We start from the raw sequence: 16911 nt of genomic DNA on the forward strand, positions 1-16911 counted from the left end.
ATCTTTCCCATGACATCACACGCCTGTGATGATGTACATGGTCTAATTCTGTCAGAATAACTTAATGGAGTTAGATATGAGCCCACAGGGACCCATACTGCTTAGTGCTGCTACAGCAGCTTTAAACACCTCCAGTGCTTTTTGTTTGGCTCTTTACAGGAGCACTGAGCTAACACAAACTAAACTGAGTGATCCTTAACCTATTGCTAATATGAACAAAAAAAAAAAAGTCATACAGTGCAGACAAACTTTGATCCAACCCCAGCCCCTTTATTTTAAATTCTAGTGGAGCAGTGATCCCAAAGACTACAAAAATACAAAATATACTAGAATATAAGGTAACAGTGTATAATAAAGTATTTAAAAGGTCAACATTTGGATACTTTCATTGCAGCCATAGAAAATCTAGGGTTGGAATATTTCACTCATTGTAAACATGACAGCTTGAATATAGAGTTGGAATAATTATAATGATAATAATATAATGATTATATGATATACAATAATATAATAGAAGCTAAAATAAAATTTGTTTTCAACAATTAAATTGACCCAAATTTGCAACAAGTGACCTATTTGGGCAAATTAGGGGGCTGTGCAACAAGCTGTAACATTTGCAAATCATCACCTTGTTAGCAAACCGCTGATAGCTAGCAGGCAGTTGCCTATTTACACATTCAGTAGACATGAAGTAACATTATCCACCATTTTGGAGTCCTGTTTCTGGCATATGTAAGTCCTATGTTCACTCTCCTTTTAACTCTGTTTTGGTCTCCACTAACTTGGGAGATAAATATCTCTCTATGTATATCTTTGTAGCTGCTATATGTTCTAGTTTCTTACCAAGCTAATTGCTAACTTTGTCAGTCTGCTGTTTAGACAACACTAATCAGACAGCTAATATTCAAGCTTTAAACAGAGGAAGGTCAATATATGGCTAATGTGTTAGCAAACTGTTGCCTATTTAGACAGCAGACACAGAGCAACATTAGCAGTAGCATAATTTAGCAAGTACAACATGCAAGTTGGTCTCCACCGACTCCAGAGAAAAAATGTCTGTCTTTATATACTTACAGTGGGTTTTAGGGCTGGAAATGGTGTTGAAAGTGGTGAGAATGTATCAAACCAGTAAAGCAGCCAGCCATAAAACTCAAACAGTGGGCTGAAATGTGCTAAATGTGCTCTTGGTGGAACTGCAATCAGGTGATATTTATTTTTTCGTTGCTAATACAAAAATATGCATTTGTGCAGCTTTAAAGCAAATAAAAAGAACAGAGGATTGAGGAGTTTAATGTATCTCTGTTTTGGCACTGAAGTTTCTTTTATAGGAAGGAAATATACAGCTTTATGGTGGCTGTACATGTCTTTATACGCCTGGGCACTAGTGGCACTTTTCATCCCAGGTGTTTGGACTTACTCTTTTGGACTTGGAGATGACAGGGAGTGAAAATCAACTTGAGAACATTCTTTGTTATTTTGGTGAGAAGATCAGTGGGGAGAAGCAGGTTTGGGACATGAATCTTCTTGGCCCCTCAGTGTACTGGGGTACTTTAGAGGTAAACGTGTCATTCATGTTCCTTTAATGATCCCTGGCACGTGACTGACCTACTTTTGCAATAACAGAAAAGAAGGTAGCTTTACAGTATGGCTCAAAAGTATACATTTTCAATTTTGACCTACATAAATCAAACTCATGCCTGCCACTTTCTGGGGTGCTCTGCATGAGTCTCACTGCAGATAAACACTGTTTATGTATACAACCAACTGATTAAATCTTTTTTATGATGCAAAATCAGGCAAAAGCTGCCCTATCTTTGGAATTCCTTACATTCTTTCAGATGTTTTTGCTGAGTAGAACCAGGTGGGGTTTTAATGTTTTGCAGTAGCTTTATTGCACAGGTCTGCCTTAAGCTATAGGTTATACACTTCTGCATGAGTAGTCCTGGAATTCCCAGCTCAGACAGCACATGAGCAAGTTTGCCTCCCACTGCTCGGCCTGATTAGAGATATCTGCAACTTTAAAACATTATGAAAATATGAGGAATTGAGTGCAGTTTTTGTTTGTTTTTTTTTTAACCATCATATACAGACATGATACAAACTATCTTTGTTTATTTACATGTAGTCCCAGTCCAGACATTTGCCTGTGAAGATTGATTACATGCACTCTTGCCATTGTGTGGCATTTACTTCAAGGTTTTTTCCTCTTTGGCCTCATTTAAGGTCTGTAAATGTACCATGCAGTATTTCCCACTGATTCAAAACAGTTGGCTGTGCAGAGTAAGTGTCCACCGTGTTCTGGGGAGTGTGCCATCTAAAGCCATTCCACTGCTCTTCTCCTGGAAACTAATCAACAGAGTCTGTCAGGGTCATAGTGAAGGAGCTAATTAATGGCAGCAGATTCTTTTATTATCTTCTTTGCGCTTGATAAAGACGTTTTTATTGCCGCTTCTGCTGCTTCTTCCAGTCAGTGGCAAGATGTCTGCCAAGTCTCACAGGAAAAGTATCAAAGACATTAACTGAAAAGGTTTCTTCTGCCATGTGACATGGATGCACGCAAAGATTACTCTCTGCACCTTTGCTGGAGGTGTGCGTGACATGATGTCTCGATCAGAAAATGTTCTTACCTTCTCTCGTCTATTCTATTTACCTTTTGCTATTTTCACCAATCACCTATTTGGACAATCTTTCAGTTGTATCTGTATTTTGAATAAACTTGGCAAAGCCAGCTCAGCCTCCAAGCCTCACTGAAGCCACTGTCGGTGTCTGGGAATGCTGCCTAGGAATGTACCCAAACACACATATTGTCTTGGCTTTTTTACCCAATTGAATCTGTAACCATTCTGCCTGCAAGGGCCTCTAACAGCTTGGAGAGTACTTACAGGGAGTGCTGACTACTGTTTGTAGTCCCTACGTCTTGAAAATCTATCACTGCGCTTCCCTCAGTGTTCTTCCTGCCGCTGCAGCTGCAGGGGGTTGTTGAGAGCGGAACGTTCTCACCCACAGCCACAACATATACATTAAGATGAGTTATTACCACTCGTTGAAAGCTATCATTTTAGTAATTTTAGTTTGATGCTGTAAGACCCGTGTGGTTTAGATTGTTTTACTTTACGACACTGATGAGAGAGAAATACCTTGCAGGCAGCTAAACATGACTCAAACATCTCATTAACGGCTGAGCCAAATGGATTAAGTAAATGACGGTCCTAACACCTCTCACATTATTACAATCACCATTACAGTGTTGTTGAAGCCCAAGTCAGTGTGTGAGAGATGTGCTGTAATTCCAGGTACAACTGTTGAACAGCTCACTCAGCTACAATAACTCATCCAAGCATGAGGCCTGTTCAGCAGCAGCCTGGGGCACGAGCTTAGCCCCGTGTTGTCTTGGTTGCTCAGGAGGGCACTAAAACAGACCATGTCTGATTATTTTTCTTGTGGTTCAACATCAGTGAACCAACACACCGTGTTTAAAACACAGCAGTGCAATAAATATAGAGCTGAGCATGAGTACTGGGTAATCAGTCATGTTAAAATGAAAAATAAAGTGTGGCATGTCGTGCATCTTGTGTTCACATGTGTATGAAGATGCTAAAACTGTATCCCTTTGAGGGTGTTTGACAGATTTCCTTCAGTGCCAAAATATTTATCATGGCTTTTATTTGAAATCTTGGGATACAATGAGTCCATTTAACAGAGTATATATTTTCTGAGATTTCAGGCACAAATGACAGATGCTACCTCCCAATGAAGCATCTCATCGGATTTCTCTGATCTCAACTTGATTTCCATAAAAGTACATTGCGAGAAGAGTTGTCGGTTCTAGTTGTTACATCAAGCCCCAGAGATGACTCGTGTGCATGCCGCAATCTGGGCAACAAGCATGTTGTGAAAAAAGATTAATTCCGAAGTTCAACAATTTTGCAGGTCTCAGAGGGAGTGTGCATCACTTCCAGTCATTCGTAATGTGGGACACGCCAGCGCATGCAGATGTTCACTGGAAGGCTCTCAGCTGTAATTTATGTGCATCATGTACTAAATAACACTATGTTTCTTTCAGAAATAAAATACATTAAAAGATATTCTTTCTCTTTTCTCTTTGGCAGTTCTGTGTCTCCCACTGAAAACAGCGAACTCATCAGTTACACACAATTACAAGCCGATTGAGATGCTATAAGAACAATATAATTTGATAATTCCTACATATAACTACAAAGCATTCATTTTGAAGGGTATTAGTAAATATTTGCATCAAGAGTCATTTGGCGAGTATACAGGTTTAGAGGTGTTAATTTCGCCACATGTGTTTGCCACATGCGCGGTAAATTTCCCCAGTAATCACTCAATAAATACCTTCAAGAAATTTCTCCAGCTTTTGGATCATAATTGTGTGTGGTGACAAAGGGGTTTTGGAAACAAACACGACACCCAAGCATGCTATAAAAAGTGAAGAGAATAGAAGAACATGTTGGACACCCTTCCAGAGTTATTAGAACACGCAAGAATCTGAGGCATTTCCCAAACATTTTTGGGGCTTCTCCCCTCTCTGACAAAAAAGTTGATTTCTCAGAAAAGGGGGAAGAACTATCGGGTCATCACCCTTTAAGAGTGCCGGGAACCCCTTTGGCGCCCTCCCACTCATTCGGATCTTTCCATGCCCCACAAATCGGAGGTTCCCTCCACTGGTGGAGTTATAACTCTTGCTGTCATGTCTGAGCATTTACCGTAAAGCTGAAACATGCTCAAGTTATGCCTCAGGGGACCAAATGGAGACCCCACGTTTTTGTATGGCTGTTTTGAAGTGAAGGGAGAGCGGCCATCCGCCTGGATGTCCGCACAAAAAGGCTTTCCCTCATGAAAAAAGTAGAGCTTATAGAAAGTTACTGCTTCTGTACAGTGTGCAACCATTACAAAACCTTTTTAAAGCTCAAAATGGAAATTCAGTTTTTCCTCTTGACAGTTTGTCAGTGAAGCTCTCCGCTTGGAGCACTGCAGCTCCTATAGGCAATCAGATGAACTCTGATGACCTGCCAACAACGAATATTAGGAACCATATTTAGCTCTGCGATTTGTTCTGCACATGGCAAAACACTACGATCAGTCACCAGACAGCTGCCTGCAACTTTTTCCATTTGGGAGCTTTGGCTGCTTGTAAAATGAAAACATAAAAACTAAAGTCAATCAACAGATTTGAAAGTTGCATGCACATTTATTCCACTGAGTCTTGATGCAGGTTGGATGTAGCTGTGGAGCAGCACAGGAGTCAGTCCCTGTTTTGTTTTGTTTTTTTTGTGAAAGATAACAGATAGAGCTGCTAAACAAAAACATATGTCTGGACACATTCTTGCATATGCCCCCTTACATCCTGCTGGCTTTAAAGGTTTTTTCCACGTCATTATTTGGGCTTATTAGACTACAGTATGCATTAGCTAGAGTGTACATTACTAGACCTGTTTGGTTTATGGCCCATGTCAGGTCACTGGTAGCAAATACATAATGTGTTCTGTCTCAGTAAAGGCACTTTCTACCACTGAGTTTTATCCCAAACTGTATTGCAGGTCCTTGGTGCAGTTTCATGGACCAAATCCATTTCTAAAAGGCTAAAGCAAGATTTGTTTCACAGATGATTCCAGGCAGAAGAAGAGAAGAGAAAACTTCAACTAGAGCTTTAAGAAATAGTAAGGGATGAGTAATGTTCCAAATCAGCAGAAAGGTCAAAGCTTCTTTCATCAAACTCTTCTAAATGCTGATGAATACAAACTGGTGAATCAATCAGAGATTGCCCCACAATGCTCTCCTGCACTGAAGTCCTTTTGTTTCCCTGACAACTTTATTCAGGCAGCAATGATTGGACAAGTGTGCCAGGAAACATCTCAACCCCATGTCACTTATTGAGGATGTTTCCTCTGAAATGTCTGTTCAATTTTGATATTCACATCAAAAGGCTCAGAGGTTTTCCACACTATGCACCAGAACCAACATCACCGCTCCAGGATAAGTCACAGATATGCAGTACCAAGCTCTGTGTGGCTCGGGGAAACACTTGAGCTGACACACCGACCGTGCAATGGTACCAATGTTGTGTGTACAGACAGCTGTGAGATTTGGTCATGTGAGGGTATTTTGTCTTCTGCTGAAAGGAGATGTGGCACAAGCCAAATGAGGCTGCTGATAGATGAGACTTTGAATGTGACATGGCTTAGAGCAGTTTCCCCAATGGAGCCAAGCTCACCAACTTATTCATGTCCAGTTACCATTTACCTACACTCTGCACTGTGTGGGATACCACACTGGAGGTCCTGCGCTGTGGGCATGTGCCCTTGGCCATGTGCCGTGTCAGGGAAAGTGGAGAAACAGAAACTATGTTTTACTTCCTTCATGTTGCAGATGCCAAAGTCTTGTGACTGACACTTTCCGGTGGTGCTCCCATTGGGAGGCATAATACAGGGGTGGGCTGCGTGCTGGGCTGCCGCAGTGTGCAGCAGCATCTACTGGAGCCCCTTGCAGGGATATATGTTTTCCAGACCCCATCAGGAGGCAGAAACTCAGCCAAGAAAAGCTGCTGGTAGAGCTTGGATACCCCTGCAGAAAAATCAGAAGGCCCCATATTATTCACTTTTCATAAGTATGCTTCCAATTCTACGGCACCGAGGGATGAGAATAGCATGATTGATACTGTTTTTTCTTATTGTAATTAAGTTTAATAGGGTATTTCCTAAGTGAATAATAAAGTCATACACACATAACTGACACAATACCGGACCATGATTATTAAGTAAAATTATCGAAACATATGTTTTCTGTGGAAACAGGCCAAAAGGTGCGAAGCAAATACTTCCACGATTATTATGTCCTTCATTATTGATCCCTGAAGAAATTCTCAATGCAGACTCATGAAGCCATCATTCTTGTGCTCTGACACATAAGCCTACTGACCAAGTTATGCAGATGTCAAGAAGTCAATGTATCATGAAGAATTAGCCCACAGTAACAGTAATCCAAATAATGACAACAGAGCCCAATTAGTTTCCATAAATCACTATAATCTCATTACAACTTTTCATAATATTTTACTTAAGTTTTCTGTCTTTCTTGATGTATCCCAGCAACCCTATAATTCAAACTGACCATTCAAGTGCCACTGGGGAATGTGAAACTGATGAATTAATGGGTCACCACAACTGCAGCAATGTGGTGGACCATGTGGTGACTTTCCTGTCACTGAAGCGCATTACCTGTTGGCTTTATGTGCTGAGAAACTGCTGACACAGCAATTCAGAAAATGGACAACAGGACGGAAAGACATGACAATCAACACAAGAGCAGGTATGTATGAAACAACTCAGGAAACAACAACAAAGACAGGAGAGGAAGAGGATGTCTTCCTTTCATGGATTAAGGGTTGCGATGTGGTAATTTGATCTCAGCATTTCAAAAGGTGACATTGACATTTGAAGTGTCAGAAAACCCAAAACAGCTAAAGCTCTAAATCCTGCTCTGGTGGACCTGTCCAAAACTAAAAACGGGACCTTAGCGTTTGGAACACCAAAAGGATTACTTGGAGCTTTGTCAGAAGCCTCTATAATGTTGTTACATTTCATCCTGAGGGGACATTCATTTGTGTACTAAACTTCATGGCAATCCATACAATAGTTGTTGGGACATCACCATGAATGTGACGCTCGTGGTAGAGGAAAAATAAAGGAGGTCACAGATGGATTCATCCTGTGGAAACCATGAATGTTTGGTGGCAATCCATCCAGTCGCTCGACCAAAGCGGTCCACCAACACCAACATTTCCATCCCTACAACTATGCTGCTCGCATGCCTACAAAGTTGAATTTAACATAAGTGCACGTCTGTAAATCCTTTCACATACAAATGTTTTACTGCATATGACAGAAAGTACAATTTAATTCCCAGATGTTATCATATGGCATTATATAACTGTTCTCTCTTCCAAAACTGTGCATTTGAGTGCCTAAACAAATAGCCCTTTAATTGCCTCATCCACTTTTGCTCTTAGAAAATCACCAGCAGCGAAGAGGTTGACTATGAAATCACTCAATTGTGAGTACAAAGACGAGCCTTGACAGCTGAGTGTTTTTAATGGAGGGCAGTTTTTATAGAGCTCCCTCTCCCCCAGCTGAAGGATTTATGAGAATCCCATTTTCCTCCCGAGGGGCTCTCATGTCTCAGCCAGCGCTGCAGCTTCTGTTGTCTGCACAGGACCGCTGCTACTGTACACCTCAGCAACACAAGCAACCACAAGCTCAGGGAGTGTGTATAACGTGTGGTGCGTCTGCTGTGGTGTTTTGAGTCATAGAGCCACAGTTGGGAGGGAGGTGAGGATTCACAACAGCCGGTCCTTCTACAAAGTATAAGGTTCATTTATATATCATTCTACAACACAAGGTTCTATGATGCAAGTTGCAGAAAACAACAAATTCAGTATAAATGGATGAATGAAGAAGTCAATAGCTTAAAAAGTCATAAAAACAAATGATTAATTTTATGGTCGAAGACGAAGTCTCACAGCCTGAGAAAAGGTATCTGTAGAGTGGTTGTAAAATGTTAACCTGTTGTTTAAACTGCTTCATTTAACAAGTCAATAAAGTTTGACCTTTTGAATGAAGGGTCTCATCAAATACAGTATAACTGCCAGAAGCAGGATATTATATCTATAAGTGCCTGTTATATAATGAGAGTAGTGACAGTATTACTGACATTAATAGTACATAACAATTCATAGTAGAATATTCATCATGAAATCGAATATAATCTTAATCAATAAATGACAGACTAACTATAATAATGTACATTTTAACAATATAAATGTTATTTTTTGCTTGTTTTTAACTGAACATGCTTTTAACCACACGGTTTGAACAGCGAAGATTCATTTCAGCAGCTGCAGTCTGAGTAACACTCTGAGTATTCCAGCAGACTTGGCGCCAACACGTCCTTTGTAGCAAGTGTCCACTGAATCACCTCCGTGTAATGCTGTTTCACTGATTGTAAAAAGGAATCCGTGTAAAGGTACAAAGGTACACTTATCTGTCTCACTTCTTTGTTGACTCGTCATACGGTGTGCACTCTGTCTCGGGCTGTGTTGTAGAAAAGGCATGCTTGACAGACCCTCTGGGTGAATGGATGTCTGATGGGCGTAGATAACATGTGAGGTCTCTCAGTGTGGCCTGCCATGCACACTGAGTTGGTCATGTTCACCTGTCGCTGTTGAACAAACACACCCCGGGCTCTGAGTATATTTAGCAGGATTTTACTGAGATTTGTTTGCGTTTCCTGCCTATTTAGCAGTTTGAGAATGTACTTAACATATTTTGTTTTACCATTCAGTAAAAGTTTGAGGGTATGCAGAGGTGTAAGGCAGACTGTAATCTAGACATACAGCAGATTGAGTTGGAGGAGAGCCGTGTGCATACAAGAATGTGTCATCTGCATAAATGGAAATCATAAGTTTAAATACAGAACTGGGATATATTCTTCAATTCATAGAAATAAGCTTGAAAAATTGTCTTGTTTACCAGTGCTTAATTCTAATGTAATTTTGATTGGATCATACACAAAATTCTGCACCATTAAAGATATGATATGTAATATTTCTGCATTGAAATGTCTAAAAATGAGTAGTTTCTATGTTAGGTACTGCATTTTGTTGAGTCATATACTAACATTATCTCACAATTTTTCCAATAACGTTCCAATCCAGAGGAATCAGTAATATTAAGAGAGAAGTTCTAGTGAAGTGGAAAAAACATAAAGCTTTTCCAGACAATGAAAGGGTATTTTTTTAATCACTGAGAAGCTCAGAAGAGCACTTTATACAATAAAAAAGAAATAGCCTCTTGGTCTTCTTAAAGGAGAGCGACACTGCGTGTGCTGTGTGTGCAGATCATGTCTGACTGATTCTAGATCTAAGAGCACAGTCAGAAATGTGAGTTATCCAACAGGACCAAGGCCTGATGAAGGCATCACACTGCTGCATTAAAATGGAAAAATAAATGTCCTTCACAGTCCTGATCAGCATGTGCACAACTTAAACATCTGTTGGCGAGAGCTTTCAGACAGGAACTGCTCTTTCACCCTGTCCTAGCTTCACTTTCTGACCAGGTTTCTTTCAATCCCAAGTAACACATCCAACAGGTGTGTGATGCTTGATTATCTGAACTATGTTGCAAAATAAAATAGTGTCAACACAACTGTTAATAGAAAATGCTTTAAAACGTTTATGTGCAAAGGAGCAGTGCTGTAATCTGTGACAACAAAAAGGAGCATTGAGTGAATATACTGTAACTGGAAAATGTCATCTTAAAATTCATAGCTTTGAAGTCTCACATTGAGACAGGGCAGCATTGCTCAGTTTCCATTATAATATTGTTTTAAGCCCATTGAGGGATTGTGGTCATGAGTGAGTGATATTTTTATGCAATTGCAGAAATATGGGGATGTGATTTTATGTGGCTTTAGTCCTTTAGTTTTCCAAAGTAGGAATTACTGAAGTTATGGACATTCCAGTTTTGATGATGGTAAATGATAGCTGGACAAGCTCGTGCTTAAGTGCCACTCAAGATAGCAATCACAAAATGATGGATTACAAACAGTCCTAGAAACTCTATATTGTGCTGACAGAAAATATGGCACAGACTGTGTTGACAGTACCTCTTTCTTTAGAGGATATTGTCTGTGCAGCCACAACCTGATATATCTTATCCCTCTCCGCCGTACAGCTTCATTGTTGTCCAGAAACTATTGAAAATATCAGTGAGTCACATCGTTGCATTTGGTGACCAGTTAAGTATAATGAATATGGGCACATAGTTTATATATTTTTGTTATGAATCCCAAATACAGCATCCAAATGTCATAAATAATCCAGTCCAGCAATTGTATATTAATCCACCACTGAAAATAGTCCCTAATTATTGCAAGATTGGTTCCCGATTGGCTAAAAGCTACAGTCCAGCTGCTGTGGGAAACTATTTTGCTTTTTTCCCCATTTAAAAAAAAGAAAAAGAAAAAAGCAACTGCAGATGTTGACTAACATATTGTTTGGTTGCTTCACGGGATATGCTAACAGTTAGAGAAATATAGAACAACACCGCCTTTAAGATGAGGGGTTTCTGAGTAACTTGAAGTGGCTTTTGTAAATAACTCTGACCTTCGGCTGGTGTTCCCTCCACCCCTGCAGAAATATATGAACGCAGTACAGACACCAAAATTACAGTAGCCAACATTACGTGGAGTCTGCGTGCAGTGCAGAAACCTACAGGATCTAAACATGGCTGTCTTTGCTCCTCTTCTTGTCATCACAGACTCTGAAGAAATCAACATAAATTCAACAGTGAAAAGTACTCAAGGCAGTATTTTGGAGTGAGAGACTTAAAAAAAAAAAAATATGGCAACTTGTTAAGTTACATGACAAGAGCCTGGATGGTGTATCTGGGGCATGAATTGAAAGAATGCTTGGAAACCTATAATTCAGTAAATATTTTGGTCATGGTATATGGAAGTGTTAACCACACTCAGTCATTTTCTGTTATTATTGCCAAGCACCACTCTATGGCTTTAATATCATTTTACTCTACGCTTCTCACTCTGTTATGTAAGCTTGATTTAAAGATGTTTCGGTACGGGAGCAGTTTTTATCTGAGCTCTGCAGGAACCTACAAAGGAACAAGAACACAGTGATGCAGTACATCTACATTTACAAGTAATGTGATGAGTCAAAAATGAATACTTTCCAAGCTGGAAATTCCCTTTCCTATGGGAGCTCTCTTTATCTGGAATTCAGCTTTTAAACTGCTGACACAGCAGCAGTTTTACAGTTCTCCATAGTTGTGTTTTATTTTGAGATCCCTTTCCAGTGGAAAATCTAAATTACTTGTCCACCTGACTGGGTGAGTTTTGACAATCATACAAGCTCAAGTTTGGATAAAGAAGAGGTTTGACCAATATGTAGTCGAGTGAAAATAAATGTTGTGTTCATGCTGTTTTTTTTAAAAAAAAAATCCAATTGAGTTAAAGCTAAAAATTAGTGCATTATGTTTGAAACTTGGATGAAATAGAACAAATTCCACGGCGTGTCTCCCCACCATCTGCGCTGACCGGTCAAGCATGCTCTTGGCCTGAGGGATCAGAGGAGACTGACCTCTTTGACTGAATGGGATGGTTTAAACACACAAGAGAACTTGACCTGTGAGCATCAGCTGCCACCTTAAAAATGCTGACTCTGCTCCAGGGGGTAAATTTATCTGCTGAGAAACAGCATTGTGCTCCTCATCTGTAAAACAGTTTAACAATGGGCAGGCAGCGCTGGATGCAGATCAAGGCGTTATTGACTTAAGCAGTTGGATGCATACTTTCAGAGCTTGTGCACGACTGTAAATCAGGACTCCAGTCCCTGGACTGAGACTTGTGTGATTTAGTTTGACCACCAGATGATTTAAAAGAGCCATTTATCCAGCAGACAGGAAAATCTAATAATTAGTCTTATCTTTATCTACCAAATGCAACAAACACGGGAAAAAATGAAGAATGTGTAAAAGATTGCTTGGGAAGAGACAAATAAACGACAGAATAATTGGCTGCATTCCTGCTGCAGCACCCCAGGAAAGGATCTTTCCAGTCTGACCAGTTCCCCTCCAGGGCAGCTTGACACAGTTCCAAAGTCCAGATGAGAACCAGGGTCAGATGAGTCCAGACTCTATCACCACATAAACTCTCACGTTAGTGATGGCGAGCTGATGGCAAAGGGCTATTTTGGGTTGATGAAGGGAGGGAATAGTTGCTTGACAGCCAGTAGAAAGACAAAGATGATAATGGACACATTGCATGTATGTACACATTAACCAGCCAGGGGAAATGTAATTTTCCTTTTGACTACGTTGTGTACGCTCAGTGAACTTGCAGGGCATTTTATGACCTGGTAGCTGAAAATAGCGTTTATGATTATGGTGTTTATCTTCAGAAACAGCTGGGAGATTCAGTGTGTGAGGAATCCTCAGAGATGTTTCTCTGGGGTTCTGCCAGAAGGCTGCTGATGAGAGACTGGAACAAGACTCTGGTGCATAGATCTGACATGTTAAAAACACCTTGCTCGCTTTAAACTGACATGTTGTACGACAAATCTATTTATGGAAGACACGTCAGAAAGCTTATTATAGAAATTTATCATAAAATGATCAAATTCCAAAGTCAAACCTGCTGAGAAGCAAAAACACGACAAGTGAACTAAAGATCCCTTCAAGAAATGTTTGACATATAAAAATACTGTCTTGTTTCCACACAAAAGTTGTTTATGTTTGTAACGTTATTGACCAGTTTAGGTTTAGGGTAACTTGCTATTTTCAGCACAGATCAGGATGTAGGTTGCTGGCTTGGAAGTTGTTCCCTGTAGCAATGCAGATTTTGAAAACAGGCAAATCGCAGAAGGAGCTGCCATTGGTGCCTGAAATGGGTGGCTCACATCCTCAATCTACATCCGGTGAATCAGACTACTAGAAACATGACTCCAAATGAATGCTAATGTTGCTCTGTATCAGCTGGATGTGTAAGTAGGTAACGATATGCTAACAAGTCCACCAGTGATCATATGTCAGCATTTGGGTCAGGGCTGGCTTTGTCATCACAGCCCAAAATCACGTTTCAGATTTAAGGTAAGCGTGGCCTACTTTGGGACTGTTTCATTGCCACGCTCAGTACTGCCATCATGAGGCTGGAGGGTGGAAAACACCCACTGGTACTTGCCAATGAAAACCACCATTTAAACTTAAGGTGTCTTTCCACCAATGGCCACAAGGGACAACATTGAGCCCATTCAACACTTGAAAACAAGCTTGGACAAAGGTGACATTAATGCTTCATCAGGATAGTATTTTTAAGGTTTTACAAGAGAAAAGGCTTCTAGGGTGATGACTAACTTGTTGGTTTGGCAAATGTACTCGTGGTTAACCTCCCTCCCACCGATAAAGAGCAAAAAACTTGAGCTGTTCTATGGGAACCATCCGGTTCTGTCGCCCACGCAGTGGATGAGACAGTCCCAAGCAGTGCTAATGTGAAGACAGAGAAACTTTCCTCCTTTAGCAGATGAATGTGAAAACAGCTTTCCACCTCTGCACATGCATCATGCTGCACAGCGAAGGCAAACATCAACATGAAGTGCAGTAACAATAAGCAAACTGGAGAACAATTAAATAAATCTGCTGGGGGTCTTTACAGATCTGTAGAGGTTAAGACAAGAAAAATTCCCCCTGTAGTCCCCCAGGATTCCACACTGTATATGCTCGTGTCTCCTTCAGTAACTGAAGACAGAGGCCAGGCAGTAGCTGCTGCTATCTGATGCAGATTTTATCAGGTTCTCACAATTCTGTCCCAGTGCAGTTGTAGAGTGCACGTGTGGAAATGTGTAAGAGATTAAGGAAATAACACACTGGGGGGTGAGGGGGGGGTGAGGTTCATCACGTGGCCGTGGCTTGACAAGCAAAGACATGGTTGTTTCTTTTGATTTAAATTGTACATCAAAAGCAGATGTCTCACGAAGATGTATGCGCTCTTCCTTCCACAGAGAGCTGTAATTTCTCTTAATGTCAGAATGACAATCCTCTGGTTGCTACTTCAGTGTTAAATGTGGTTATGGTTTAATGAAATGTGTAAACAACAGCATTTACTGTAACTTTCTTTTGTCTCAAGCCATTTTTCAGCCTGGTGGGTGCAGATTTGTAATGTTGAAAGTCTTGTAGCATTAATCTTGTGCGTGCAACAAAATAACATCTTTCCCATTAATTAGACCAGGTGTGCCCTCGAATCTCATGGCTTTTTAAAACACATCTCCCAGTGACAACACAGTAGCGCATGCGTTTGTACAGTCATGGTGCCATTCACGTTATAGCTTCAGTGGACTGAGTTGGAAAAGGCTGGTATCCTATAGGTCTGAAACAGCTGGACATGCTATATTGAAAGCAGATGTGGCCAGGAATGTCCACCACATGGAAAAGCTGATTGTGCCTATACCTCTACAGTAATAGGGGACATAACAGCCAAAAGTCTACTCAGGCAAGCTGAAAAAAACTCTCTGGAAAGTTGTGGGATTAAGACACTGAGAGCAGCCTCCTGCGTCGAGCTCCATTCTGCGGTTGTGTTTCGACCTTGAGGGTCTTCGAAGCACCATTTTTAAATCGAGGAAAAGTATTTTTTTCTGATCTCAGTGTTACACATAACGTCAGAACATGAAACAGCAAGAATTTAATTTTCTGCTGTAACCGTGTTGGGATTATAGCCCCACAAATACAATCCCATATGGTGTCTGTCTGCGCTGCAAATTGTCTGCAGCGAAAAGAATTTCAGGACTGCTATGAGTCGTTTTTATGCCTCGTGTCTGTCCTTATTCCGATGATATCATTTACGGTACGGCTGAGTTTATGGCATAGTTCTTATATGGTGAGGAAAATCTTCTGTTTTTCTATATGAGAACATGGAGACAGAAGGGGTAATAAATAGAAATGTAAACTAAGGAAGAATTCACCAATTTTCAGGCCAAAAGTTCCAAAAGTTCCCTTTGGATTCAAGGGAACGCGGCTGCACGGTTCGTGAACTTTCCTGAAGATTGGATGTAGTGTAAATATACACGTGGACGGCATATGTGTCAAGGATGTGCACACACTTTGGTTTACATCAAGCAGACTGCTCATATATATATATGGAGCAATGATACATATTGAATCTCTCGGCTCTGCAGCCAGAGGACCCAGAGGGGAGCCTCTAGCGGTGCAAGCAGTAAGCACCACTTCAGGTATTTAACACGGTAAGCACCTCAGCAGGCTCTCTAAATGGCAATTGCATCTGGCAGGACAACAGAACATTCTACCTCAGGCTCAGCAGAGAGGGATATTTATTGTGATTTGAACATGCAATCATGGAAACTTGCGAGCATACCTCCACACAAACCTCTCTGTAGACATTAGACAACCAATTTCCTTCTGCTAAACCACTTAGTGCTGTGATAGCTTCACTGCTTTTGTGTTGATCTCGCTCTTGAGACGCAGAGTAAGAGATATCCACACCACAAATGCCGGGTATCGCACGATTAATGATTTTGACTTGCGTTTGGCCTCACCATTATGTTAATATTTCCAACACAACTTCCTCAGCAGGCTAGAAGAACGTGACGGCTGCCTCACTCTCAAATACTCTCGACATATTATGACGATTAACATCTGTGACAATACCATCTTAGATGACATTACAAAGTGATCTGCAGGCTGCACGGCGAAGAGAAAAGCTGTAATCTGACGGGCTTGAGAAGGTTACAGGATTAGATCATGTCTTTTAAGCATCCAGCAACATAACTGTGGTGAGTCTGAGGAGCTCATTAATAAACATTTGAAGCCTTCTCAGTGGCCAGGTTGTCTCCAACACGTCATGTCTGAGGCTCCCAGATTACTTCACAGTGGCTGTTTGTGAGTTTGCTTCAAGTCGCCTTTCAGCCACGTTCACTGCGGGCCTGCTGCATTTTTCATTTTGTGGTTCCTATTACAGGATCTTGATAAAGACACGTGTGGCCCCACAACCAGATATAGGGAAGACTATGGATTGTTCTCCATCTGTGGTCTGAATAATATCACATGAGACAAGAGGGGAAAAACGTTTCAATACATGTCCAGGTTCAGATCACAGAGTGATGGCTCCATATCAGTTATTCCAGTCCAACACATGCTTTCCTGATCAGCCCATTCACATCGGCAGCATGTCGCCTTTTGGCTGCTTCTATGTTTAGCAGAGATATTTTCAGCTAAACTGGAGCTGATATTAATCAATCAATCAATCAATCAATCAACAAATGTGGCTGTGGCTGCACTATTCGGTGTTTCTATGAAGGACAGATGAAATGAC

This window comes from Chaetodon auriga, chromosome 14, assembly GCF_051107435.1.
Source record: "Chaetodon auriga isolate fChaAug3 chromosome 14, fChaAug3.hap1, whole genome shotgun sequence".
NCBI classification, from domain to species: Eukaryota; Metazoa; Chordata; class Actinopteri; order Chaetodontiformes; family Chaetodontidae; genus Chaetodon; species Chaetodon auriga.